The sequence below is a fragment of the Eleutherodactylus coqui genome, chromosome 1 (genome assembly GCF_035609145.1).
Source record: "Eleutherodactylus coqui strain aEleCoq1 chromosome 1, aEleCoq1.hap1, whole genome shotgun sequence".
Taxonomy (NCBI): Eukaryota; Metazoa; Chordata; class Amphibia; order Anura; family Eleutherodactylidae; genus Eleutherodactylus; species Eleutherodactylus coqui.
The window spans coordinates 350510926-350538787 of record NC_089837.1 but is presented as its reverse complement, the minus strand read 5'-3'; the positions used below and the strand labels follow the sequence as shown (position 1 = coordinate 350538787).

General features: G+C 42.6%; 6 non-coding genes across 6 annotated transcripts; all 6 read right to left on the bottom strand.

Annotated features, from left to right (window-relative positions):
- Nucleotides 1-11557: 11557 nt before the first annotated feature.
- Nucleotides 11558-11695, bottom strand: LOC136594416 (small nucleolar RNA SNORA8). The gene has a single exon (XR_010788580.1). It is a non-coding gene; the product is annotated as a small nucleolar RNA SNORA8 (small nucleolar RNA).
- A 2683-nt stretch (nt 11696-14378) lies between these two features.
- LOC136594712 (small nucleolar RNA SNORA40) lies at nt 14379-14509 on the bottom strand. The gene has a single exon (XR_010788605.1). It is a non-coding gene; the product is annotated as a small nucleolar RNA SNORA40 (small nucleolar RNA).
- Nucleotides 14510-15656: 1147 nt separating this feature from the next.
- Nucleotides 15657-15794, bottom strand: LOC136594405 (small nucleolar RNA SNORA8). Its single transcript, XR_010788579.1, has one exon. It is a non-coding gene; the product is annotated as a small nucleolar RNA SNORA8 (small nucleolar RNA).
- Nucleotides 15795-17567: 1773 nt separating this feature from the next.
- Nucleotides 17568-17698, bottom strand: LOC136594701 (small nucleolar RNA SNORA40). Its single transcript, XR_010788604.1, has one exon. It is a non-coding gene; the product is annotated as a small nucleolar RNA SNORA40 (small nucleolar RNA).
- Nucleotides 17699-20110: 2412 nt separating this feature from the next.
- Nucleotides 20111-20248, bottom strand: LOC136594394 (small nucleolar RNA SNORA8). Its single transcript, XR_010788578.1, has one exon. It is a non-coding gene; the product is annotated as a small nucleolar RNA SNORA8 (small nucleolar RNA).
- Nucleotides 20249-26477: 6229 nt separating this feature from the next.
- On the bottom strand, nt 26478-26615 carry LOC136594383 (small nucleolar RNA SNORA8). Its single transcript, XR_010788577.1, has one exon. It is a non-coding gene; the product is annotated as a small nucleolar RNA SNORA8 (small nucleolar RNA).
- Nucleotides 26616-27862: the final 1247 nt, after the last annotated feature.

The following is a 27862-nucleotide window of genomic DNA, read 5'->3' as shown; positions in this document are numbered from 1 at the left end:
TAATCCCAACACACCATGATCACATAGTGATTAATTACACAACACCATTATTGAATAAAGCCCACTACAAAGATCAGTAATAACACTATATCATATAGCGGTAGATACCAACTCTACACAGGTGTTCTGCAGACTATACTAGTGATCACAGGTGACATTCTTTTACTGGAGTTGTTCTAGTTCACTTTTCTTCTCCATCCAGCCTAGAAAGCCATGCCAACTTCTTGCAGCCAAACTTGCCTCTACAGAATTTGACACACTAAAATCTTTGACTCAATTTTTTAGTGACCTGGTTTTGTTTTCCAAATGTCCACATGATCTCTCTATCCATAATTCCCCAGGTAGTGATAATGTCACCTGTGGTGGCCCACACAATAATATAATTCCCTGTAGGTCATGTAAGTGCCACTTTTAGTGCTCAGCACACAGTAAAAGTGCCCCCACTCAGTAATAATGCCCAATATAAACCTCACAGTATTAATGCCCCTTATAGACCCCCCACCAAGTATTAGTGCCCCTCAAATGCCCCTGCTCAATAATAGTGCCAAATACATACACACAGTTATACTCAACTTTGTCGCTCCTCCTGTTCTGCAGAGACTGGGAGCAGGAGGCGCAAAACAGGTGAGTGTAACTGTTTTGGAGGAATGCATTGAAATTTGAAAAAGAAAACATGCTCACTTGTATTGCTCCTCCAACTCCTGGCCTCCGTAGTCAGTGCACCCACACTGTTCATCTGCTTATTTCCGGGTACAGTGATCATGTGACAAGCACAGCGATCACATGATCGCTCTACCCAGAAGTTGGTGGGTGAACAGTGCGGGTGCAGACTGCAGAGGCCAGGAGTTGGAGGAGTGAAACAGGCGAGTATAATGTTTTGCTTAATTTTTATTTCAATGCATTTCACCAAATAGATTGTTGAAAAACTTTCGAGGTACTGGATTCTGCCTCTTCTGCAGCATCTTCTCTCTTGTGCTTATATCAGTTCCTTGTTGGTTGGTCAATTCGTCACACAATTCTGGACACTGATCTCAGAGGTGGAGTGGAACAATGAGGCTCTTATAGCAAACCTCTGGAAGGGCCTCTCGGGTGAATAAAGGATAAGCTTGCAGGTTGTGACTTGCCTACCACCTTGGATGACCTAAGCTCATTCGTGGCATAAATCAATAACTGGTTTTGGGAGTGTCAAAGAGAATCTACCAGAAAGAAGATTACTCTGCCTTGCACTAAAGTTTCGGAGATCCCTTCAGCTTTTAGCTTCAGTGTCACCTGAAGAGCTCATAAAGGTAGAGGGAACAAGACAAACTCCAGAGGAGCAACAGAGGAGACATTCAGGTAATCTGTACCTGTACTGTGGTGCTCAGGGGTACTATGTTCGTGTATACCCTGCTACACAGGGGAATGGCGGTGCCTAGGACCAGTAGGAGAAGCTTAGGGATTCTCTTCAAAGTTGCTCCTTCCTGTTAACAAGTCCAGCGGTAACATCCAATTCTCAGAACAGACCTACCTTGATTCTGGATCTGCAGAAAATGTCATACACAAAGATCTTGTGATCTGATACAGTATGCCTATGGTTCTAGTGAAGCAACAATTGTCTATCACTTTAGTCAGTAATTAATCCATTCCAGACAATTAAGGCACAGGACAAATATCTCATTAAGATATGTACTACCATTCACATTGCTTAACTTTTGTTTTTCCAATCCAGAAGATCAGTCTGCCTACTCTGCATGGTTCCATTGCAGAAGTATTCAGCAAGAGAGAGGCTGAGATTTGCCCCCATACTGACTGCATGATTGCCCCATCCATCTTCCTGGAAAAACCCTACCTAGAGGCTGAGTGTAGCCAGACAAAGGCCATGTTGGCCTAGATCAAAGATGATCTTGAAAGGGGATTTATCTGAAAATCATCTCCCCTGAAGAAGTAGGGTTCTTTGCGAAAGAGGCGGATGGGTCACTTCGGTCATGCATAAATTACTATGGTTTCAATTTACAGTAACTGTGAACCAATCTCCTCTGCCTCTCGAACAGTTTTATAGAATCAAAGAAGGCAGGGTCTTCACTGTACTTGAGCTAAAGGGGTCATACAACCTGATTCAGATACATGAAAGCGATGAATGGAAAACCAATTTCAACACTTGTGCTATGCACTGTAGGCGGAGGACTTTTGAGAGATTGAAAGATTTAGATATGTAAATTGGAAACTCTTAAATCTATGGCGGCTACAAAGTCCACTTCTAAAATTAAAGTGATCACAAATTGTATCGTTCCTATACTGGTACTGGATTCAGAAGCTGCTCTGTCCTCTGAGCCCAGATTATGTTCACAGGTGATGTATGGTTAACACAGACTGCTGCAGCCAATCACAGACCTCAGTGCTTGAGCGTTACAGTCTGTGATTGGTTACAGCAGCTTGTGATGTCCCATATACAGATTGCTGCAGCCCATGCACATGATGTTACTGGAGCGAAAGAAGCTGCTGGCATGGGAGTTGAAGAGAGGTGAGTTATGATATGATTGCTATTTTGTGTATTTAAGAGGAAAATTATGTCAGACAACTGACTAGATCAGCCTCAACCAGATCAAGAAACATGTTCCAGAAGATAGCCCACAGTATGCGTGTTCCTCACATGAATCTGATGGTAATAAAGGGGAACTGTCAACTCCCCAAGTTTTGATCTCACACATTACCCGCATGTAGTGGATGCTCGCTTTTTCAGCTGAGAAATGATGTTCCTCTATGTATTTACCCTCTTTTCCAGTACTTCCAAAAGTGCTCCAGAAGACCAAGCAAAAAGACACAGCAGAGATAGCAGTGATTCCTATGTGGCCCTAAGAGTTCTGGTTTCCACGTTTATTGACACATCTATAAGGAGATTAGAGACTCAAAAGAAACCTGTTGCCTCAGAATGAGTTTATTCACCCAGATCGTTCCACTGTACATTATATGACCTGCAAGCTGAAAGGGGAAATCCAAAGTGGGGTGGTTTCTCAGATGAAGCATCAATACTGTAAAGTCTGACTAGTAGCCATGCAGGGCACTAGAGAGTAGTCAGATGGAAGCCAGGAGTCTGTAACGGGGAATCTTAGTTGCAGTACAATGGATGAGGCGGGTAACGTAGTCAGGAGGAAAAGCCAGGAGTCGATATTGGGAAGTGTCGGTTGCAGTACAATGGGTGAGGCGGGGAATGTAGTCATGAGGAAAAGCCAGGAATCTGTATTGAGAAGTCTTTAGCAATAGCAGGCAAATAAAAGCTGGATTAAACGCTCTGGAGCAGAATATTCTTGCACTGAGGGAGTGGCAGGGTGGGGTCAGGACTAGGAGGCAGGAGTTAGAAAACAGGGATCAGGGAACAAGACTAAGGTATGAATGAGAACTTGTTCAGCAAGCTGAATAGCTCACTGGGGAGAGCTACTGTCTAGAGTCATAGGTTTGAACCCTGACAAATACTCTGTTAGCTACAAGAACACCATGAAGATCTACAAACAGGTTTGGAAAATCTGTGCCTAGTGGTGTTCAGTTAGGAATGCTGTACCTATTTGTTTTATTCTCTTGCAGTTCCTTTAAGGTTTTCAAAAAGGTCTAAAGCAGTGGTGTCCAACCTTAGGAACATTCCTTGTAGGAATTCCACACAAGCATTTTGCCCATCGACAAAAAGCATGGCAAAAACCACAGCAGAAAACCATGAATTTTCCCACAGTTTTTAGAGGTGGATTTTACACGTGAACGTAACCTCTACCTTAAACTCAGCATTGGCATCACATTTTTTCTTCCAGAATTCATGAGAATTCTCATGTCTGTCTCCATGTAAAATTGGTGTCACCTGGAGGTACATTTTAGGTTTACAGATTCCTATAGATGCATTATTCAGGATCCATGTGAACAGATTGAAATGTACATGGGATGTAAATTTACCTAGCCAAAACCATTAAGGGGTTTATACCAGAATTTCAAGTTATCGCTTATCCACAGGATAGGATATAACTTACTGATCGGTTAGCTCTCAGTGCTGAGAGCCCTGCAGATTTCAAAAATGGGGGTCCTGTGTGCCCTGTCTTCTTCACTGCAAGGTTCCTGCACCCACTGCAGGGAGGAGACTGAATAAAGTGCTGGTAACACAAGCATACTAGCGCTCTATTTGTTTTCAGTGAGACCGCCAAGATACCCGAGCAGCACCCACTGGGGTATTTCAGTCACTTCCATCGAAATGAATGGAGCGCTGACTGTGCATGCTTTGCCAGTGCTCCATTTAGAGTGATAACACTCTGGATGGAGAAACCACCTCCGTAGTGACAGGAGAGGACACTTTTGGAGTCCCATTCTTCAGATCATCGGGGATTTCAGCGGCGAGACCCCCACTGATCAACACGTTATTTCCCATCCTATTTATAGGGAATGACTTGAAATCCTGGCACAACCCCTTTAAGGTTTTCTCTTGTATTAAAGTTATCATTGCTGGTGTAGAAGATGGTGTAGTAGTTCATCATCCAGAATTCATTCAGGTTTACTTCACAGGTATTATGAGCTCTTATAACCTATATTTTAATTCTATATTTAATACATGAACAAATGTTGGATATGCCTGGCTAAAGGCGATGCCACCTCCTCAGATTTTTAGCACATTGTTCTTAATCTGCTTTCATTGCAGATTCATATCCCTTTTATTAAAAGTGTTCCACTTTTTAAAATCTTGCTCAGAATCTTTTACATCTCAATTGGAATACAGGGGCCAGACATTGGCTAAAAAATAATTAAAGGGATACTATAAATCAGATTTATTAATGTATTTGTGGCTAAATAATGCTGGCCTTCATCCATCAGTGGTTGCACTGTTTCCTTGCAGCTGTCTAAGCAAGTTCAACTACTGCACTGATATTGCTCTGACTTAATTACTTGTCAGATTTCCAGATTTGTTGTACACAAACTTCAAAACTCTGTGTCATCACAAAGTAAGGATGCTTAGTTTTCCATTCATCTATTTATGAATAATGACAAGTTCTCACAGATATCTCATTGCTGAATGAGATGTTTTGTTGGAATCCGTGTCAACCTGGAATAGAACAGCAAGTGCCAACCTCAACCCCGAAACAGACATCTTTACTGATAAACAGAATTTCTAATTTCAGATTCTTTGCTGGTAAATCATCAATTCTGTAACGGGTATGTCATTTTGTAACCATTTTATTGCCAAAATATAAAATGATGCAACTCTGAAAATAATTTTGATTAAAAAAATATTGTATTATTTGAACCTATAGGTTCTGTCAATGTGTCTTCAGGGTTACAAACGGTGTAGTCTGATACATACTTATCACATTGTGCTCCTGAGACCTGTAGCAGTATGGGTTTCCAGGAGCACACTTCCACAGGTATGCGATGATTGAGCTGGCTGAGTGTGTATTGCTCCAGTCAATCAATCACCACCGGTCTGTTGTACATAGATACCAGCCCCTCTTGTTAGAAATAGCTGGTCATTTATCTTTCTCCTCATCCCCTCCCAGAACCCTGGTGTTTGATGTCATGCATCAGGTTCTGGATGGGATTCCCTTGTTTGTTGATGTGCAGTGTCCTGTTCTGCTTGTTTACCATCTATTCCAAGCCAGGACCCTATGTTCTAGCGTGGGGGCCATCTCTATTGGAACAATTTCCCTGCTTGCAGGCAGGACTCCTGGAGTTTAATTTGTCTTGTTAAAGTAGGGACTCATGAGCCAATGAGGAACCTTGTCATGGGCTCGAGAGCTAAAGTATCTTGGCCAAAATACGAACCAATACCTCGTATGTACTTTAGCTATTCCATCTGCTTATACTTGTTGGTAGTCTAAGTAAGTGTTTGTTTCTCTCAGTAATTGTTGAATATCTGCTCGCAAGGCCTGGCTGCAGTTCACTGTTATGGTGTTCAGCATGTTTGCACATTCTGGTCCCAATCCTTTCCCTCCAGTCCTATTCACATTGGTCCTGGGAGTGGTGTGCATTGCACTCAGAGCGAAAGTAACAATACCCTTTTCTATCTTACCCCTCCCTCTTACTAATGCTGGCCACTGAGCTATAGCTTTTTTAGCCCTTACATCCATGGGAGCCAAAATTACAGCACTCTCCATCGAGTCGTACACTCACTATTTGTTCTTCAAATCGTTTTCACTCACTTGTGGTAAACTCTCCAGTCGTAAAATTTAGTTTACCATCGTTTGAATACACATGTTGGGCAATGCATGATATTTCACAGGATTCAATTCTCCATGGGAAAAATCTTTTCATGTATATCCCTTTCCAAATTGGTGCTGCATTTTAAAATAAAAAAAGTGTTGCAATTTTGGCAATGGCCATTGGTCATATATATAGTTGCGACTGCTACATTCTTGGCACAATCTTTAGGTTTGACTGATTACATGCCATGGGTATATTTCCACGTGGTTCATGCAACAGAGTTGGTCATATATCTATAGTAACTAGCTGATATACCCGGCTTCAACCGAGTAAATTTGATACAGGTGTTTAAGCGTTTGTTTGCACAGAAAATTTTCTGAAGTCAAGGTTACTTTGACTTCAGCAGTATAATATATACCAACCAACCACATCACAGCTTTTAGTTTACCTCAGTGGTATAAAATATAACAACTCATCACAGCTTGCATGTTACCTCAGCATTTTAATATATAACATCCAATCACAGCACAGCTTTCATGTTACCTCAGCAGTATAATATATATCAACCAATCACAGCTTTCATATTACCTCAGCGGTTTAATATATAACAACCAATCACAGCACAGATTTTATTTTACTTCAGCAGTATAATATATAACAACCAATCACAGCCCAGCTTTCATGTTTGTACAACATCAGGAAGTTAGAGAATTAGATTTTGTACATTACGCAGGGGCACCAATACCTTTGCACTTAGCAGTGAATTTTCGAGTCCTGGCCCCTTTACTTTCCCTATTTAGGACCTAAAGCATGTAAAAATATAAAATCTAAAAATATGTAAACGGATAGTTAAATTTCACATGTGCAAAAACCAACAGAAGGGTCGAAATACGTCCGTTAGAACAAGCCTCAACGGTGGAACCAGAGTTTATTTGTACCATTTTTTAGGCAGCTTTTTAAAGTCAAAGCCTGATGTAAATTCAGTGGGAAGGAAGAAACAAGTCTTCCTGTTTATTTCCCATTCCTTTTGAATGCACTCCGGGCATTGGCTCAAAAAAAGGAGAAACCATGAATTTTTAGTTTTAGCTTTATAGACATTACATGTTAATATAAGCCATTTATGTCTATGGGTACTTTACACATCAGCATATTGAAGGTTACAGAATACTACAAGGGAGCTTATATTTCTAAACATGAGAAAGGCAGTACAAGATCATAATGACCTCTACTGGACAGGTTGTCATGTAAACCTGATTTGTTTTGCACAAGTGTAAAATGAAATAATGCTCATCTTTTATGCTTATAGTAAAATGTGAATTTATCGTTATTCAATGTCAGATCAGAGTAATGTGCCCAGATATATTCTATAGATTACACCAGTTGGCACTTTTAAAAGGCCAGTTTTACACCCACATCTTCATATTACAGTAAATATCTGTTAGATTACACCACCCTATAGCTTGACAGCCTTAGCTCATTGAAGAGTGTTTATACCAGTATATACACATTTGAATCACTGACACACCATAAATCCTTGACAAGCCAACTGGTTTAATTGTTCCCGCAATCCCCACAGGCTTAAATAGAGAGAACCATAGACATGCTTGGCCGTTTCATCATTTAATCTCCACCTGGATTCCGTAGTAGCCTCATTAGGTGGACGGGTGGTTAGGGTACCCCTCCTTCTCCTGATATATGTCCTCAGTGGACAAATCCCTTCCAATGCAATCTCCTGCTCTAGTGACGGTAGTAAAAAGTTGATTATTTTTCTGTGGCCAATATTGATGAATTCTCTCATATTTGATCGGTGGGGGTTCTTTTCTCTGCACACACACTGATAAACTGAATTAACCCCTTCAGTGGCAGGTTTCTTAGCACCCTGTCAGACCTACAAGGGCAGGTTTTTTTAAATGGGCCAATCATTTAATTTCAACTAAATTTTCCAGTCACGTTCCAAGAGCCATAACTTTTTTTATTTTTCCATTGACACAGCCATGTGAGGGCTTGTTTTTTTGCAGGACAAGTTGTATTTTTTAAATGGCCTAATTTTTGGGTATATATAATGTTTTGCATAACTTTTGTAAAAAAATTTGTAGGGAGATTGGGGGGAAAAAATTCTGCCATTTGTTTTTTGGATTTCATTTTTTTTACAGTGTTAAGAATATATAATGTGATAACATTAGTCAACACGATTCCGGTGATACCAAGTTTATACAGTGTATATGTTTTGCTATTTTTGTACATTCAAAACATTTTTTTTAAAGTTCTTGTTTTTCTGTCGCCACATTCCAAGAGCCGTATTAATTTCTCCATTACCAGGGCTCTAGCAAGCCTTGTTTTTTGCGGGATGAACTGTTCGAACCAGGAAGCACCAGCTGGACGTTCGAAAACCCAACCTTTAGGAAGTGCTGGCTTGGATTGGTTCATCGAACACTGCTGTGACTGGCTGAGCTGTGACGCTCGAGAACCAAATCAGAGCCAGCGCTTCCTGGAGGCAGGGTTTTTGAAGCTCCAAACCAGGAAGCACTGGCTGAAGACTACAGCAAAGTGTTGGCGCTGCAGAAAAGTGCATCAGAGCAGACTGTGTGTTAGGCGATGTATTGTGCGTTTTTCATGCAAGTAGGGCTTATTTTTAGGGTAGGGCTAATATTTCAAGCCCACTCACCCCCGAAAATTCTGGCAAAAAAAAGAGTGACATGAAATTGTGCTGTTGTCCGTGTAAGACAGGCCTAAAGGATTAGAAGTAACTGCAAACGCATGACACATTTGGCTTCCAGAATTACAGATTTTGGCCAAAGCCCGGACACTCCCTATCAATTATAGCAATATGGGCTAATAGTGTACTAAACATACTTTTTAACAAGCCAATCTTGTGTAGATTCAAAAGGGCCGACAGGTTATATAGCGCAACTCAGCCTCAGTAGTGTCTCTCCCCAGTAGTAGTAGGCCTAGTTCAGTTATGGTTTGTGAGATTTCATTTCTAGCACGTCTTAAGGCATCCCAGCTATTAATAAGGTGAGTATCCAGGCCTTGGTCCAATATGAATATATTCTAAATAACATGGGGCTAGTGGTCAGAGGGTTAGTCAGAAAGTCCTCACTGTGGTAGCTTATCACCCCAATCTATGATTACCGCTAAGGATGCATGGTCTGATATTGAGTGTGAAAGGTATTCTACAGTCAAAAGCCATGGCAGTGACCCATTATCCATTAACAGTAAGTCTATTCTGAAAAGGAATTCTACGAGGTAGTGAAGCATGAGCATGCTTGGGTGTCTTGATGCAGGGGACGCATCTGCCGGCAAGTTCTGAAACCGAGTAAGGGAAGGTAAGAGCAAGTTTGACTGAATAATCGCAGCTTTATCTACAGCCCTGTCCCACAAAGTTATAGTCAACCATCAACAGGATCAGCACTCTATTTAGAGGTCATAAATTGTATAGCAGGGCGATTTGCACTGTGGTTACACGTTGAAGTTAGCGCCCCGGGTAGGTATCATGTAACCCATATCAAGGTCTGTAGCAGCATCTTTCAAGAAAGAGGTAAAAACAAACTTCATGTTTTCTATATTCTTTTATTAAGAATCTGCATATAGCGAAAGTATTCCTGGGAAAGTCACCCTCACCCTAACAAAAAAACAAACAAACATACATTAGCAAGTCATGTTTATTCCAGGGTGTTGCCAATTAAACATTTCAAAATAATGATTGTTTATATGTTAACTTGCTCTAACACTACAATAAAAGACAGCTGTCTTTAATACACAGTATTTAAAAGCAATAGTTCTGCAGATTATCTCCTCTGTAATAGACCATGGTACACACATGTAGTGCCCACAGTATCCTGCAGAGGATGATGATATCGGTCACAGCGTAAGGACAGTTGGTTTCCAACCAGAAAAGCCCTCTTTGAAGTGACCACTAGGCTACAGAGTCCTTTGTGCTCCTACCTTCCACTGAGGAGCATCCAGGCTGTAATAGAAGAGAAGCACATAAGAATAGGGTCAGTCGTTTGAGCCAAAATACAGCCTTAGGCCTTAGTCACACGGGCGTTTTTTCACGCGATTTGCGCATCGCATGACGGATGCGCATGCGCAAATCGCGTGACCGGCGCCGAAAAATCGGCCCAAAAATCGCCCGAAAATCTGCTCCTAGCCGCGTTTCATTAGAAACGGGCCGGAGCTGTCCAGCGCATTGCATTCAATGGAGCCGGCAATACAGCGGCTCCATTGAATGCAAGCGCTGCGGGCGTGCGCGGGGTTAATTGTCGGGAAGGGGTTAAATATATAACCCCTTACCTGCAATGCATCCTTAAATGTGAAAAAATAAAAAAAAAGGATGTACTCACCTGCTCCCGGCAGCTGGAGATCCCAGCGGTCGGCCTGCAGTGGGTGTGAAGGAGGTGTGACTCAGGCTTGCCCCTGATTGGCTCAGCGCTGAGCCAATCAGAAGCAAGTCTCAGTCACACCCATTCATGAATTCATGAATGGGTGTGACTGAGCTCAGCCTCTGATTGGCTCAGGCTGAGCCAATCAGGGGCAAGCCTGAGTCACACCTCCTTCACACCCACTGCAGGCCGACCGCCGGGATCTCCAGCTGCCGGGAGCAGGTGAGAACATCCTTTTTTTTTATTTTTTCACATTTAAGGATGCATTGCAGGTAAGGGGTTATATATTTAACCCCTTCCCGACAATTAACCCCGCGCACGCCGGCAGCCCATTGCTTTCAATGGAGCGGCTGTATTGCCGCTCCATTGAATTCAATGGGCAAACATCGTTCTTCTCTGCCACAGCTGTTCCAGCTGTTCCAGCTGTGGCAGAGAAGAATGATTTGTCTTCTATATGTTCTCAATGGGGTCGGCGCTGCTGCCGCCGGCCCCGTTGAGCGCATATAGAGAAGAGAACAGGAATCGCAGATCGCAGATAGGTGCGATCTGCGATTTCTGTTCTCTAATTTATCGGACGAGCGCATAAAAAGCGCTCATGTGTCCGATACCATTGCAAAGCAATGGTTTTAAAAAGTCGCCGGACGCATGCGCATGCGCAAATCGCGGCAATAAACGCCCGTGTGACTAAGCCCTTAAGTTGTGGCACATGTATCCACCAGAAGGCATTGTGCTGCAAGCAGCGTTCATGGAAGCCTTCTGGAGCTTTACTTTATGGTCATGTCCACAGCCAACTACACACCAACACTGATAGCTGCTTTGGTAATGACCACAGATGTCTACTAGTACAAGCAAGAATCGTGTCCTGACAGTGTACTGGGGGGCTCAGCACTCGGATGAGACCCCCACAGTATCTACCAGTAGGGGGGTGGAAGCTACACAACACTTGCAGTAATTACCTGATATGAGGAACATCTTCAAATATCTGCAAGATAAGGAACACATGAGCTTTCAGAACCAACATGTCCTAGTGACATTGTATCAGCATAAAAACCAGGTTCCCAAACACAAGAGGCCTGAAAACCAACGATGCCACTTGCTGATTTAGTGTTGCACTGCTTAATGAACACCCCAACAGGAAAAGCCATTGTGTGCAGATACCATACAGTGCATGAGGGACCCGGTCATCAACTCACCTCCACGTCACTTCGCTCTATACAGGTTCCTACAAAACAGAACAAAGGAATTAATGCACGTTATTAACCACATGTATCATTCAGTGAATTCACAGCGATGAGTTGTGCCATTCTATACTCATTCCTAGTGCCAGTAGTAGATGTCAGTTCTCGTCAGATATCTATGCTCTGTTCATACTTTGGTCACACAGCAGTTGAACTTAAAGATCATCATATGAACTGAACTTCAGTAAGAAGTTATTCCCATTGGATACAGCTGTGGTTTTCTAGTACTTTGTTCCTTTAACAGAACTTACCAGTTGCAGTGTTCTGTTCGTTCCACCTCCATGGAGAGCACATCACACCGAAGGGGAGTCATCTAAAAAGTAGAAAACCGGCATAAGCCACTGGCCAGAGAAGAGCGCACAAGTGTACAAGACACATCTAGTGTGTTATGCAGTTAATAACCTACTAAACATTTAGCAGGCAAAGCGAACTGCAAGCTTCATCTGTGAGGCATTTCCAACGACACGAGTCTACTGCAAAACCCCATCGGGATAGACCTCAGCTCAAGCCACTGCTAGTGCAGTTAAAATAACCCCAATTTAGGGTCTTTTTACGCAGCCAGAGTTCTCAATCCAAAGTTCTGAATGTACAAGTAGTTCATCAGTATGTATATATGTATACACACACACACACACACACACACGGCCAAGCCGGGCTTAGGATGCTTTTAGACAGAGCGATTTATTGTTCGCACGAGTCAGAGTTTGCTCACGCAGCCTGTTTGTCCAGGCAGATAAATATTTTGCTCGCTAAATAATTCACATTCACTTAACCAGTGAATGAGAACGAACAATTGGCATTTAAACCGAATAAGCGAATGAGCCAAAAATGACTTTCATGCTTCCATTAAATGAAGGATAAGTGAACAAATATCGTTCGATCATTGGCAAGGTTTACACGATTAACATTCAAATGACCTGGTGATTTTTTTGAACGATACTCGTTCCCTGTAAATGCACTGAGAGGTAATGCCTTAATGCGTGTCGCTTTTAATTGGCAGTTAAGGCCCTTTCACACGCAAAGATTAAAAATTAAAAAAAAAAATAAATAAATAAAAAAAAAAAAAAATCGCTTAAACTGTCGAAAGATTGAACAAAGCTGCTAACATTTTTGAATATAAAATTGCTGTAATGATCTGCATTTTCCTCCACGAGTTGTTTGCTCAGCTGGGCGTGTGTTTAGCCGTTATTGCATAAAAACTTCACCCAGCTGAGCAAACATCTGGCTTCCACATACCATTGCACTCATTGGAATATGCAAAGTAAAACAAAGCCATTGCTTAGCCACTGGAAACCCTGAACGAACTGCATTCAAACTGAAAGACTTTCCAACGACCAAACAATGGATTTCATGCCAGCCTAAAAACCTTGGCCAACGATAATTGAACGAATAATGCGCGTGCCCACGTTTACATGTAACAAATTTTGAGCGATAATCGTTGCACATAAAAGGGCAGTTGATACTTTTATAGTGATATTACCCTCATCTCACTCTAAAAATACATGTAGGGGACTTGAACCTGTAAACTCCAACAACATTAAAAAGGGAACGTATCATCTATCTATATTTTTTTACTAACAAAAACAAGACCGTGAAACATTTTCCACTTTTGTCTTTTTTTTAAATTTTGTAGATATTTTATTCTGTACATGACTATGGGGGCTCTTACATTTAACAGCATTTAGAGAGGTGCTTTACAGCAGCCTCCCTCCCACTAAACTCTTTCACACACTGGAAATCTACTTTTGCCTCACCCTGTATATGGTTATTCCTGCTGTTGTAGTACCCTGAAGGGGAAAGATGGTTTCTACTGTCTGTATAAGCCAATTACCAGCCGCTCCCTATAGCTTTTCTGCATGCACTTTCCAAGCTGGCTGTTACTATTATTCCTTGAAGTCAGTTGACATATATAAAAACTATTCCGACATGTGTTCATTTTGACACGATAAGCTTTGAGGTGTATAGGCATAAAAATAGCCATTTTACCTCCAAGTCCATCTATTCGGTCATACAGAACCTGATGAGAGAAGTAGAGGCTTGTCTTTGTCAGATTAACTAGCTTTTTATTACTGGCAGGTAAACTGTTCAGAAGGTCTTATGTCAGTCACCCCAATTCAGAGCAGTTGAACATTACTAGTCATCAATACAGTCGGACTGGAACAATACTTTGTATTAAAACGAGCTCCAACTAAAACATGTTCATCCCACTAATAAGAAGTATAAAGCCAATTACCTCGTGGCATTCTGGGGAGTATAACAGCACCTATGGAGGGACAGTATAAAATAAGTAATCCTGTACACAGACATACACTTTATAAAATAAGTTATAAAGTCCACAAGTTGTTCAACTGAAGAAGAGCTCTCCATATAAACCTCAGCACAGTATATACTTGGTAGGCCACATAGTATCTCAGTAATGGAATAAGCATTACTAACATTTCAGGACCAATACTGCAGAAAAACTGACTGCCAACTTCAAACACTAGCTAAGGGAACCAACACTTTTGGTAGGACAGCGAAATGGTGCCAAAAGGTCACCATCAGCATGTTGTGATACTATATTATAGATTTGTGAACCCCGCAGAGTCTTCTATAGGCAATAGAATGGAGATTTAATGTCCCTTCCGATTAGTAACACAACCCCTACAAGGCAAGGAGCTGTGGGTTGCAAAGAAGGATTTACTCTTAGCGCTTCCTTCATGTTCATACCTAGAGAAGAGGCCAAACCGAGAACAAGGAAGCGCTACCAACGACCATCTGCCCCCTCTACCAACTTCTCCAGTTCAGTAAATACTTATATTCTGTGTGAAACAATTCTGGAGCAACTTGTTTAGAACTTTTTGGTGCCGTTCCTGTTATTCCTCCAGTAAGTGTCTGACTAAAGTAGCAACTAGTTGTGAACAGTCCAGGGTGAAGGGGCTACAATTTAATACGGTCCAATCTGCGCTGATTTTAGAGACGAGGGGAACAATAGCGCAAACTAGTCACCTACAGGGACATTTAAAAATAAATTTTATATGTAGTTGGTTGTTTTTAAAACAAACACTTAATGGTAAAAAAAATGTACCGTCATTTATGATGTGTGATTAACGAAGTTAAAACAAAAAAGTGGAATTAGTGGTTTTTTTGCTTCCTGACAGAAAAAAAAAACAAAAAAAAACAACAACATATTTAGCCCAAAAAGGTAACCAATAAAAACTACAGCTTGCCAAAGAAAAAAAGCTTTGCAATACATTATATTTAGCCCAAAAAGGGAACCAATAAAAACTACAGCTTGCCAAACAAACACACAAAAACCTCATGTGGCCATGTCAATGCAAAAATATAGTTATGGCTTTTGAAAAGTAGAGATGAAAATCCCCCCCAAAAATCATTGTATCCTTAGCGACATAGCCTATTTTGGACCCAAGGCGTTAAAGAGGATTTGTCCCTTTTCCTGGCTTGTCTAGGTTACTAAATACTTAGTTTCTGTGTGTAACAATTCTGGAGCATCTATTTTAGAACTCCGCTAAACCTTTCCAGTCATTCAAGAAAGTTATAGATAAAGAGGCAACTGGGCGTTACCAGTTTTGGGGCGTGGGAGGGGGAAGAGGGTCCGTAATAGTCTGATACTTTTCAATGAGTGCTGTCTATATTTTTATACGTCTAAGAGGCATAACTGCAGTTATGAGAGAAGATGCTACTTAGTAATGACCACAGATGTCTACTAGTACAAGCAGGAATCGTGTCCTGACAATGTCCTGGGGGGGGAGGGGGGGGGGATGACCCCCGCAGTATCTACCAGTAGGGTGGAAGCTACACAACACTTGCAATATTTACCTGATATGAGGAACATCTCCCATATCTGCAAGAAAAGGACACATGAGCTTTCAGAACCAACCTGTCCTAGTGACATTGTATCAGCATAAAAACCAGGTTCCCAAACACAAGAGGCCTGAAAACCAACGATGCCACTTGCTGATTTAGTGTTGCACTGCTTAATGAACACCCCAACAGGAAAAGCCATTGTGTGCAGATACCATACAGTGCATGAGGGACCCGGCCACCAACTCACCTCCGGCGTCACTCCACTCTATACAGGTTCCTACAAAACAGAACAAAGGAATTAATGCAGATCATCAACCACATGTATCATTCAGTGAATTCACAGCGATGAGTTGTGCCATTCTATACTCATTCCTAGTGCCAGTAGTAGATGTCAGTTCTCGTCAGATATCTATGCTCTGTTCATACTTTGGTCACACAGCAGTTGAACTTAAAGATCATCATATGAACTGAACTTCAGTAAGAAGTTATTCCCATTGGATACAGCTGTAGTTTTCTAGTAGATTGTTCCTTTAACAGAACTTACCAGTTGCAGTGTTCTGTTCCACCTCCATGGAGAACACATCACACCGAAGGGGAGTCATCTAAGAAAGTAGAAAACAGGTATAAACCACTGGCCAGAGAAGAGCGCACAAGTGTACAAGACACATCTAGTGTGTTATGCAGTTAATAACCTACTAAATATTTAGCAGGCAAAGCGAACTGCAAGCTTCATCTGTGAGGCATTTCCAACGACACGAGTCTACTGCAAAACCCCATCGGGATAGACCTCAGGTCAAGCCACTGCTTAATTTAGGGTTCATTTACACAGCCAAAGTTCTTGCCCTGATTTAAGGAACGCTGTTTGACATGTGGATAAGTGCTCCTTTCATTTCCTTCTACATGGCCAAGAATCAGCTTATGGGGACAAATGATTCATCCCGATAGGTTGGCTGTACATCTCCCTGTTCACACATACAGCTGATCAGCAATAAGTTTTAAGTTCTCTGTAACTGAACAATTAGCTGGCAAATGGGTATTGGGTCATTTGACAGCTGATCAATGGTCCCTTAACCTGGCGGGATTGTCTGAGGAATGGTTACGCCCAAAAATTGGCCAATGTAAAAAGGACCACTAGAACTGCCACTGCTATACAGAAAATGCAATCATTAACTTTCTTGGATCTGGCTACAGAAACGAAGGGCGAAGAAAAGCCACCAATCGCCTCCCTTCCTTTACATATGCCATGTCTTGTGTTACAGCTCAGCTGCCTTCATGTGAATAGGGCTGAGGTTCACTACATTACACAGCCCATTAACATCAGTGGTGCCATTTCAATCAGAAAAAATTTTTTTTCCTACAGGACAAAAAATAAAAAAGGGTTCTAATCAGGCAAGACCGTGCCAAAAAGAGAAGCCCAACTGGATTACTCAAGAGTTTTTCTTATGGAAGTCAGCTAACACAGACTGTTCCAAAATGTGATCATTCAGATAGGACGACGTTTTACATAGCAAGTGCTCTATAGAGTATAGGCATAAATATACCCTAATATACCTTTAAGTCCATCTGTTCGGCCATACAGAACCTGATGAGAGAAGAAGTAGATGTTAGATCTGATAAAAAGCAAGCTAGCTTTTTATTACTGGCAGGTAAACTGTTCAGAAAGTCTTATGTCAGTCACCCCAATTCAGAGCAGTTGAACATTACTAGTCATCAATACAGTCGGACTGGAACAATACTTTGTATTAAAACGAGTTCATGCCACTAATAAGGAGTATGAAGCCAATTACCTTGTGGCATTCCGGGGAGTATAACAGCACCTATGGAGGGACAGAATACAGTTAGGACTCTGGTACACCAAGACATTCACAGAATTACATTTTTGATATGTCAGGGAAACTTTGCCAAAAAGGTCACCATCAGCATGTTGTGATACCATAACATTCTAGTAGACCTGTTAACCCCGCAGAGTCCTCTATAGGCCGCAGAACGAAGGTCTGATGTCCCTTCCCATTAGTAACACAACTCCTACAAGGCAAAGAGCTGTGGGTTGCAAAGAAGGATTTACTCTTAGCACTTCCTTCATGTTCACACCTAGAGAAGAGGCCAAACCGAGAACAAGGAAGCGCTACTAACGACCATCTGCCCCCTCTACCAACTTCTCCAGTTCAGTAAATACTTATATTCTATGTGAAACAATTTTGGAGCAACTTGTTTTAGAACTGTTAGTGCTGTTTCTACTAGTCCCTCAAGAAATGTATGACTAAAGTGGCAACTAGTTGTGAACCGTCCAGGGTGGAGGGGCTACAGCCTGATACTGTCCAATCTGTGCCGATTATAGCGAAACAGCGCTGACGAGGGGAATGATAACATGAAGTAGCCAATTAATAAATACATAGTAGGGAAAACAGTGCGGTTATGAGAGAAGAGGCTCCAGAGTCATTATATCATGGGGAAGACAAGGATCAACTAAAACATACATGTCAGCACGGGCGGCCTATCTTCTATAATTCAGCACTCCAGACATTTTTGCTTAAAGAGTACCTACACTTTCAGAAGACTTGACATGTCATAAGTATAAATCATGGGGTCCCAGCTGCTGAGACCCTCACTGATCACTAGAATGAGGGGGCTGTGCCCCCTTTTCTATGTTCGTCTGTTTTCGGCAGCCGCCTCAGATGTATAAAAGCTTCCCATTCACCTCTACTCTTTAATGCAGCATAGGTCACTACTGAATATTGAAAGTTTTTGTATTTAACATTTGATGCGGCATATATGGACCACTCACCATTTTGGCTCGTAAACTACACCCAAGACCCTGCATAGCAGATTACACACTACTCCCAAAACCCTGTCTACATCGGAGCAGGAATGGTGGGCAGACTAGGCTCACATGACCCTTATCCATGATAAGGAGTTTGGAGGAAACAAATGACACTACTATAGAAGATCGCTGCTGGTTCAGCATTTTATGACCAGATCACTTCATTGAGATGACAGACACCGACTTACCAGCTCAGCGCACACAACGCTCCAGATATCACTTGTCACGGTCAGCAGACATCTCAGGCAAACATCTAGAAGAGAAAGATTCAAAAAAAGAGTAATCTATCAAGCTCATGAAGTGCCATGTAAGAGCACGCCTCCCCCCTCCACCTCCCCTTGTAGTAGTGACACATGTGCCAGGTTTCATTGTCATCACTGCAATCCATAATACATGATGGAAGCAGAACCTGCCTGTCAGTATAGCCTTGCCATACACCGGACAAGCAGTCATGTAGGACTGCACCCCATACCTGGCAAGGCTGCAGCAGTCACAATTACATTATATATAACGTACGTTGAGCCTGTGACATGTAGACGCAGTCTCTTAATCAGTTCTATATAAACCTCCCATATACTGATCAATGCCCTAAGACAACTGCACACATTACATCGTCTCAGAAGCCCGAGCAACGAGGCAGCATATGCTGCTTCCCCAAAAATAAGCCCTAGCCTGCGGTTTCATGATTTTCGGGGAGGTTTCAAATATAAGCCCTACCTGCATTACATAAAAACCCTAGTAGGCTCGGTTAAGGTCCCTACCTCTGCTCTCCAGAGCTTCAGCGTGATTCCTGCAGTCCTCGGCTACTCATAGAAGATCACTTCCTGGTTACAGGTTCCATAAACCCCCAACTCCAGGAGGCAATTGGTTCCTTGAGTTCTGCTAAGCCATTAAACCAGCACTTAAAGAACTAGTCACAGTTATCGTATTGGTTTATTGAGCTCTACATTGATTAGTTCTTCAAGCGCTGCTCAGCCAATCATAGTCATCGCTTAGTGGAAGCAGGGTTTATGAATCCTGTAACAAGGAAGTGATCCCGTGCGGGCAGCCGAGGACTGCAGAAACCGCGCCGAAGGTCCGGAGAGCATGGGGAAGGACCCGGACCGCACCTGCTAGGTAAGGCAATAAGACATCCCCTGAAAAGAAGACCTACTAATTTTTTTGGGAGGGCCAAATAAAATAAGACAGTTTTCAGGAAACCACGGTATGTAAAAGGGTTTAACGATATGTCACAGGGCAAGGACAGTTGGTTTCCTACCAGAAAATCCCTCTTTGAAGTGACCCCTAGGATTTGTGTTTCTACCTTCCACTGAGGAGCATCCAGGCTGTAATAGAAGAGAAGCAATAAGATTAGGGTCAGTTGTTTACACCAAAGTACAGCCTCAAGTCGTGGAACACGTATCCACCAGAAGGCATTGTGCTGCAAGCAGCGTTCATGGAGGCCTTCTGGAGCTTTACTTTATGGTCATGTCCACAGCCAACTACAGACCAACACTGATAGCTGCTTTGGTAATGACCACAGATGTCTACTAGTACAAGCAAGAATCGTGTCCTGACAGTGTACTGGGGGGCTCAGCACTTGGATGAGACCCCCACAGTATCTACCAGTAGGGTGGAAGCTACACAACACTTGCAGTAATTACCTGCTATGAGGAACACCTTCACATATCTGCAAGAAAAGGAACACATGAGCTTTCAGAACCAACCTGTCCTAGTGACATTGTATCAGCATAAAAACCAGGTTCCCAAACACAAGAGGCCTGAAAACCAACGATGCCACTTGCTGATTTAGTGTTGCACTGCTTAATGAACACCCCAACAGGAAAAGCCATTGTGTGCAGATACCATACAGTGCATGAGGGACCCGGTCATCAACTCACCTCCGGCGTCACTACGCTCTATACAGGTTCCTACAAAACAAAATGAAGGAATTAATGCATGTTATCAACCACATGTATCATTCACTGGGATGAGTTGTGCCATTCTATACTTATTCCTAATGCCAGTAGTATATGTCAGTTCTCGTCAGAGGTCTATGCTCTGCTCATACCTTGGTCACACAGCAGTTGAACTTAAAGATCCCATGAACTTCAGTAAGAAGTTATGCCCTTTGGATACGGCTATTAGCCCTTTTCATACTAGTCCATCTACCCTCCAGGAACTATCATAATAATCCAACTATTGTTTGTGGATTGGTTAATATAGGGAAGAGAGGGACAAGGTCTGCACCAATATAGAGCGTGCACTTTGCTTCTACAAGTTAGCAGGAGTTCCAAAGTCTATGAGCCATAACACTGGCTTATTGACTCCTGAGGGTATACTAGCATTACTAACACTGCAATGTACATGATGGCACTAGGGACAACCCAAGAGCCAGGAGAATGTAGAAAGCCAGGTTTATTCTCTCCTATGTATTTAAGGGAGGGCGAGATCTTCTACCTGGGACAAGGACACCAGGGACTGGCGTTTTTAGGCCTTATACACAAGGACAAGTGCGATGTTGGTCAATCAAAAATGGAATTATTTCACTGCGAGCGCGTTTTACATCAGTTTGTGTTTTTTCTTTAAAATAGGGCCATCTGACTGCAATCCATTTTTTATGTACATAAAAAAAATCTATCTATATAAAAATACTGAAAGTGGTTGAATTGGTGTTATTGAAAACTCCCATTAAAGTCAGTGAATGGGTGAAAAAAAATGCCACACACTTGCGAGTCATGAGAGTGCATTTCATTTCTTCTAACGTACCCGATGTCTTAAATGGGCAATTCTAGTTCTATTAAAATTGAAGCGCCGCATTTCTTACACTTATGTAATTCCCTGTCACATCCTTTCCATAAAAGCAGCAGGAAAAAGAAAATCAGGGCAGTCCCATCGATTTCAATGGGAGTGAAGCCGGTGCTCCCACTTCCTGTGCTGACCACCAATTTGCAGTGACAGCGAGCCAGACAATCAGCTGATGGACGGGGGTCCGCGAGCAGGCTTATAAATGGCTCTAAACTCATAGGACACAAGGGATTCATAAGCTACCAACCTTGTAAGTTATAGACTTTGGCCACACAAAAGGAGCTCCTTATCCATATAAGCAATATTGGCCAATAATAAACCATGATTGAATCTCAGGGGATGAATTGACAGGTGGGGGAAGAATGGTTTGTCTTGGGCCTCTTCCTACACAATGGTAAACTACTTTTTAACAAGCCAATCTTTCTTAGCTTCGGAGATGGGATAGAGAATGTAGCATTTCTCTCCATAGTAAGTAACATTTGTGAAGCTTTACTTTAAGCCACTTATGGCTTGTGATATTTAACTACTAGCATATGCCTTAAAGTGACGCTCGGGTTTTGGTACAAAATTTAGTCCCAGGACCAGAGGAGGAGAATATTTTGTCTGCCGTTCTTTACTGGTTCCGAATATCATTTCCAGCAATCCAAGAGGGCCACAATTTTCTAACTACATAATGAACTTCTCTCAGATAGGCCAGTGCTGATCACACAATCAGTCAAGGACAATCAGAGAGCATGTATGGTGCATTGGTAGTCTAACACTACTGATGCACTGTGAGGATTACCGTATATACCGGCGTATAAGACGACTTTTGAACCCTGAAAAATCTGCTCTGCAGTCGGGGGTCGTCTTATGCGCCGGTAATACAAAAAAAAAAGTGTAAAAAAAAAAAAAATCATTACTCACCTCCCCCGGCGTTCTGTCGCGCTCCGGCAGGATGTCGCTCGCTCCTCGTCCCCGGCGCAGCATTGCTTTCTGAATGCGGGGCTTGAAATCCCCGCTTCCAGAAAGCTAATACACACGCCGTCAGCCAGTTACAGCCATTCAATGACAGCATTGAATGGCTGTGATTGGCTAAAACACACGTGGCTTCAGCCAATCACACTATTCAATGACATCATTGAATGGCTGTGATTGGCTGAAGGCGCACGTGTGTTAGCAATCACACCCATTCAATGATGTCATTGACTAGTGTGATTGGCTGAAGCCACGTGTGTTTTAGCCAATCACAGCCATTCAATGATGTCATTGAATGGCTGTAACTGGCTGACGGCATGTGTATTAGCTTTCTGGAGGCGGGGATTTCAAGCCCCGCATTCAGAAAGCAATGCTGCGCCGGGGACGAGGAGCGAGCGACATCCTGCCGGAGCGCGACAGAACGTGAGTAACAGATAGTCGCTTTAACCCCTTAAAGTCACAGGATGTAAGTTTACATCCTGGCAGGGTGGTAGTTAACGCAACATGATATAAACCTACATCACGAAGATGGCGCGGGCTCACTCCCGCGCCAGTGGGAATTGATGAGTATACCGATCCCTGCTCTTAACCTCTTACATTGCACTACAATGCATCATAGCGATTAGATATTTAATGCCTCAAGTCCTCTACAGGAACATTAAAAAAAATAAATAAATCTGCCTCTCTATAATATAGATAGGAGATAGATCCCCCTTTATACAAAGAGAAGTTTGCAAAAAAGGCAGGTTTATTTTGTGTGATTTTTTCCTTTTTATTTAAAACCCCCCCACATATTTGGCATTATTTTTTTCAAAGGATTCATTCACATTTCTGTATTTTGCACAAGCAAAAGCCTGAAGGACAGAGAGGGCAGTCTATCCAATCTACAATCACCACTAAGGGTGCATCGCCTAATACAGAGCGTGAAAGGTACCCTGCAGTCAGAAGATGTGGCAGTGACCCATTACCCATTAACAATAGGTCTATTCTGAAGAGGAATTATACGAGGCAGTGAAGCAGAGTAGGCTCGTGTGTCTGGATGCAAGTAGTGCCATCCATCCATGAAGCCCAGATCTGCCGACACGTTCTGAAGCACAGTGGGGGAAGGAGGGAGCAAATTTGTCTGAATAACTGCAGTTCTATCTACAGCCCTGTCCCACGTAGTTATAATCACCCATCCATGGGATCAGTCTTCCTGGTTTAGAGGCCATAAATTATATAGCGGGGTGATGTGCAGTGCCATTACTGTGTCTCCAGATACATAACTTGTAGACGCTAGGTATCATGTAACCCATAAGGTCTGTAGCAGCATCTTTCTGGGAAGTCGTACCCGTTTACTACTTCCACTTCAGCTGCTGCAAGTTACTTTTGCATTGAACATTTAAACAACATAATGTGATATACATTATTGTCGTAGACCAACCAATGCAGTCCAGTACTTAAGAAATAAACTTCATGCTTTTTACATTCTCTTTATTAGGAATCTAGAAGCTGCATATAGCAATAACTCCTGGACAAGGCACGATCACAAAAAAGGGGTCACAAGGTATTTTGGTGCTCTAGTTCAATAACAAAACAGCACCATTTGCCTTAAAAGTAATCTTTCAGCTGGAACATGCTGCCCATTCTGCAGGCATCACATTATAGAGCAGGAGGAGCTGAGCAGATTGTTATATAGTGTGATGCCTACCGTTTATACAGCATGTTCCAGCTGACAGATTCCCTTTGAGATTAACATTTTATAGCTATGTGAAAACATTTCCTAAGTTACCTGCTGTAAACTGTTCATCCATCTATCTAGAAGATCTCAGAAAACAGGCCTTCGTCAATCTGAAAAATTAAATGCAATTATATTATTCCCTTTCCTTTGGCGGTTTTTGTCAAATTTTCAGCCCTGCCTTCTAAGAGCTAAAACCCCATTTCCATAGCCACATGAGGGCTTTTGTGTGGGATTAGTTTTTGTTTTAAAAAAATTGTATCATTCAATGTACCATATACTGTTCAGAAAACCTTGACTTTTTTTAAAGCGTTGTGGAATGAAAAAAAAAATAAAATACATAATGCATAGAAAAATGACAACATGCACTATGCTTTGGCAGCGGGTCATGAGGAAAGGGGACAACAGGACAAAAAGGCTATCAAGAAGCCATACAGAACAACAAAGTTATCCAGAGTGGGAGCAGTGAAAGGAGTTTTCTAGGGTGAGGGTTAGGTGAAAATCTGGAGCATCTGCATAAATGATCCAGACATGCAAAGTATTTGAGAAAGCTGTCAGTTCTGACAGCATAAATTCTTTCATACAGCATTCTAGTAGAGACTATTAGTAACCCCAAGAGAAGAGAGAGTGGACGAATTCTACCTGGAAGCTTTATGGGTTCTTGTGGCCATTCAAATATATTGGATAAGCTGGGCTTAGTTCTTAAGTCATGGTGAAAACCATTGGGGGATTTGGGAACCAGAACAACAAACTATTAAGTAGACCACGAACCTGGGACCATAACCTCTCGGCTTATGGGCAGGTCCATATATGGAGTAGATTACATTGGATGGATCTTGACATCCCCGAAAACAGAACAGGGAGGAGGAGGGAAGGCAATGATGTCGCTGCTGAAGGACTAGGTAAGGTCTCTGGAGAATCTTTAGCGAGGTCTCCATAAGGGAGACCTGGTGGATGCCTTTTAAAATAGCAGTAAAACAATGATGCCATCTTTCAATAGACATTCTGGTGTGTAGGTCCGCCTCCCATCTCTGCATTGATAGAAGTCTTACCTCCAGTGGTGGTGGGCTTAATATACTATAGATCACAGGAATAACTCCTTTTTTAACAGCTTTTGTGCACAAATTGATTCACAGAAAGTAAGTTTAGGAAGTAAAGGAGCAGAGAAAGTGAAAGACTTGCCTCTTAAATGCTCCTGTTCGGGAGGGGGTTACATTTAGTCATGAATTGCTGTAAAGTATGTAGCTTTGATCTGACACTAAATTGGCGCAGGTTAGCTAGCGGATTGGTGCTCTACCAGGTAAAGAGAGAGAAGACTAAGCTGAAAGGGAATTTAGGGTTGGACATAATAGTAAGCATCGGGAAAAACAGAGGAAACTATTTAAATTGTGTGCCCCTCCGAAGGGAATAGTATGTAAGTGGGCTCAATAAAAACAGGCCTGGGGCCCTAAGAGCTCCGAAGCCCAAGTCAGGAAAGCAAAAGGAGTGTGGGGCAGTTTGTTAGTACAATTTTGAATTACATATGACTTTTTTTGGTCAATCACTGTGCACCACTTTTCTTCCCTCTCCCTGTGCCATCATTGGCTCCTCCTCCCTCCTCTCCTGTGCCATCACTTACCCCCCTTCTGTGCACACTGTCCACTCTCCCCCTCATACACCACCACCTATGTGCTTCTCCCAACAGTGAAAAGCAAAGCGCTCATTGGACAATGGTGATCGTAACAGTCATCTATCCATGAGCCTTTAGAATGCTGACTGCTGCAGTAGCTCAGGGGCTGTGCCTGCTTCACCTTCCCTGACAGCCTGTACTCTGCACCGCGCCCTAGAGGTGATGCTGAACTCTTAATTAGTGCTAGAACATGTGCAGCCTAAGCAGAGATAGTGCCATAGGCAGTTGCCTATCTCTGCCGACCCTTTGTTTTGGCCCCGTATATTAGAGAGTTGTGTTTATTTAACAGTGTTGTCAAGTTAACAGATATGAATGTGACTGTTCATACATTACCTTGCACTATAATTACAATAGAAGACAGCTGTCTTTAATACAAAGTACTTAAAAGCAATCGTTCTGCAGATTATCTCCTCTGTAATAGACCATGGTACACACATGTAGTGCCCACAGTATCCTGCAGAGGATGATGATATCGGTCACAGCGTAAGGACAGTTGGTTTCCTACCAGAAAAGCCCTCTTTGAAGTGACCACTAGGCTACAGAGTCCTTTGTGCTCCTACCTTCCACTGAGGAGCATCCAGGCTGTAAGAGAAGAGAAGCAATAAGATTAGGGCCGGTCGTTTACGCCAAAGTACAGCCTCAAGTCGTGGCACATGTATCCACCAGAAGGCATTGTGCTGCAAGCAGCGTTCATGGAAGCCTTCTGGAGCTTTACTTTATGGTCATGTCCACAGCCAACTACAAACCAACACTGATAGCTGCTTTGGTAATGACCACAGATGTCTACTAGTACAAGCAAGAATCGTGTCCTGACAGTGTACTGGGGGACTCAGCACTTGGATGAGTAGGGAGGAAGCTACACAACACTTGCAGTAATTACCTGCTATGAGGAACACCTTCACATATCTGCAAGAAAAGGAACACATGAGCTTTCAGAACAAACCTGTCCTAGTGACATTGTATCAGCATAAAAACCAGGTTCCCAAACACAAGAGGCCTGAAAACCAACGATGCCACTTGCTGATTTAGTGTTGCACTGCTTAATGAACACCCCAACAGGAAAAGCCATTGTGTGCAGATACCATACAGTGCATGAGGGACCCGGTCATCAACTCACCTCCACGTCACTTCGCTCTATACAGGTTCCTACAAGACAGAACAAAGGAATTAATGCACGTTATTAACCACATGTATCATTCAGTGAATTCACAGCGATGAGTTGTGCCATTCTATACTCATTCCTAATGCTAGTAGTATATGTCAGTTCTCGGTAGATATCTATGCTCTGTTCATACTTTGGTCACACAGCAGTTGAACTTAAAGGGGTTGTCTCGCGGCAAGCATCAAAATTTTACCTTACCCCATTCCCCCTGTCACCCCCCTGGCATAAAATAGCAAATTAAAGCGGTTTTTAAACCGCTTGCTACTCACCGATCCGACGAAATAAGGAGTTTAAAAAATCTTCTCCCTAAGATGGCCGCCGGTCCTTTCCCAGGGATACACTGCAGTTTTCTCCCATGGTGCACCGCGGGTCTTCTCCCATGGTGCACCATGGGCTCTGTGCGTTCCATTGCCGATTCCAGCCTCCTGATTGGCTGGAATCGGCACACGTGACGGGGTGGAGCTATGATGACGACGCGGTGACCAGCTCTCCGGCACGAGCGGCACCATTCACCAGGCAGAAGACTGCACAGTGCAAGCGCGTCTAAAAAAGAAAGAAGCCAGCGAAATTAGACGGAGCCATGGAGACGGGGACGCTAGCAACGGAGCAGGTAAGTGAATAACTTCTGTATGGCTCATAATTAATGCACGATGTATATTACAAAGTGCATTAATATGGCCATACAGAAGTGTATACCCCCACTTGCTGCCGTGAGACAACCCCTTTAAAGATAATCATATGAACTGAACTTCAGTAAGAAGTTATTCCCATTGGATACAGCTGTAGTTTTCTAGTACATTGTTCCTTTAACAGAACTTACCGGCTGCAGCGTTCTGTTACACCTCCATGGAGAACACATCACACCGAAGGGGAGTCATCTAAAAAAGTAGAAAACAGGTATAAACCACTGACCAGGAAAGAGCGCACAAGTGTACAAGACACATCTAGTCTGTTATGCAGTTAATAACCTACTAAACATTTAGCAGGCAAAGCGCACTGCAAGCTTCATCTGTGAGGCATTTCCAACGACACGAGTCTACTGCAAAACCCCATCGGGATAGACCTCAGCTCAAGCCACTGCTAGTGCAGTTAAAATAACCTTTATTTAGAGTTCATTTATACTGCCAAAGTTCTCTTTTTGGACTTGAAAGCTAACCATCTGCACCTTTACAAGTGCC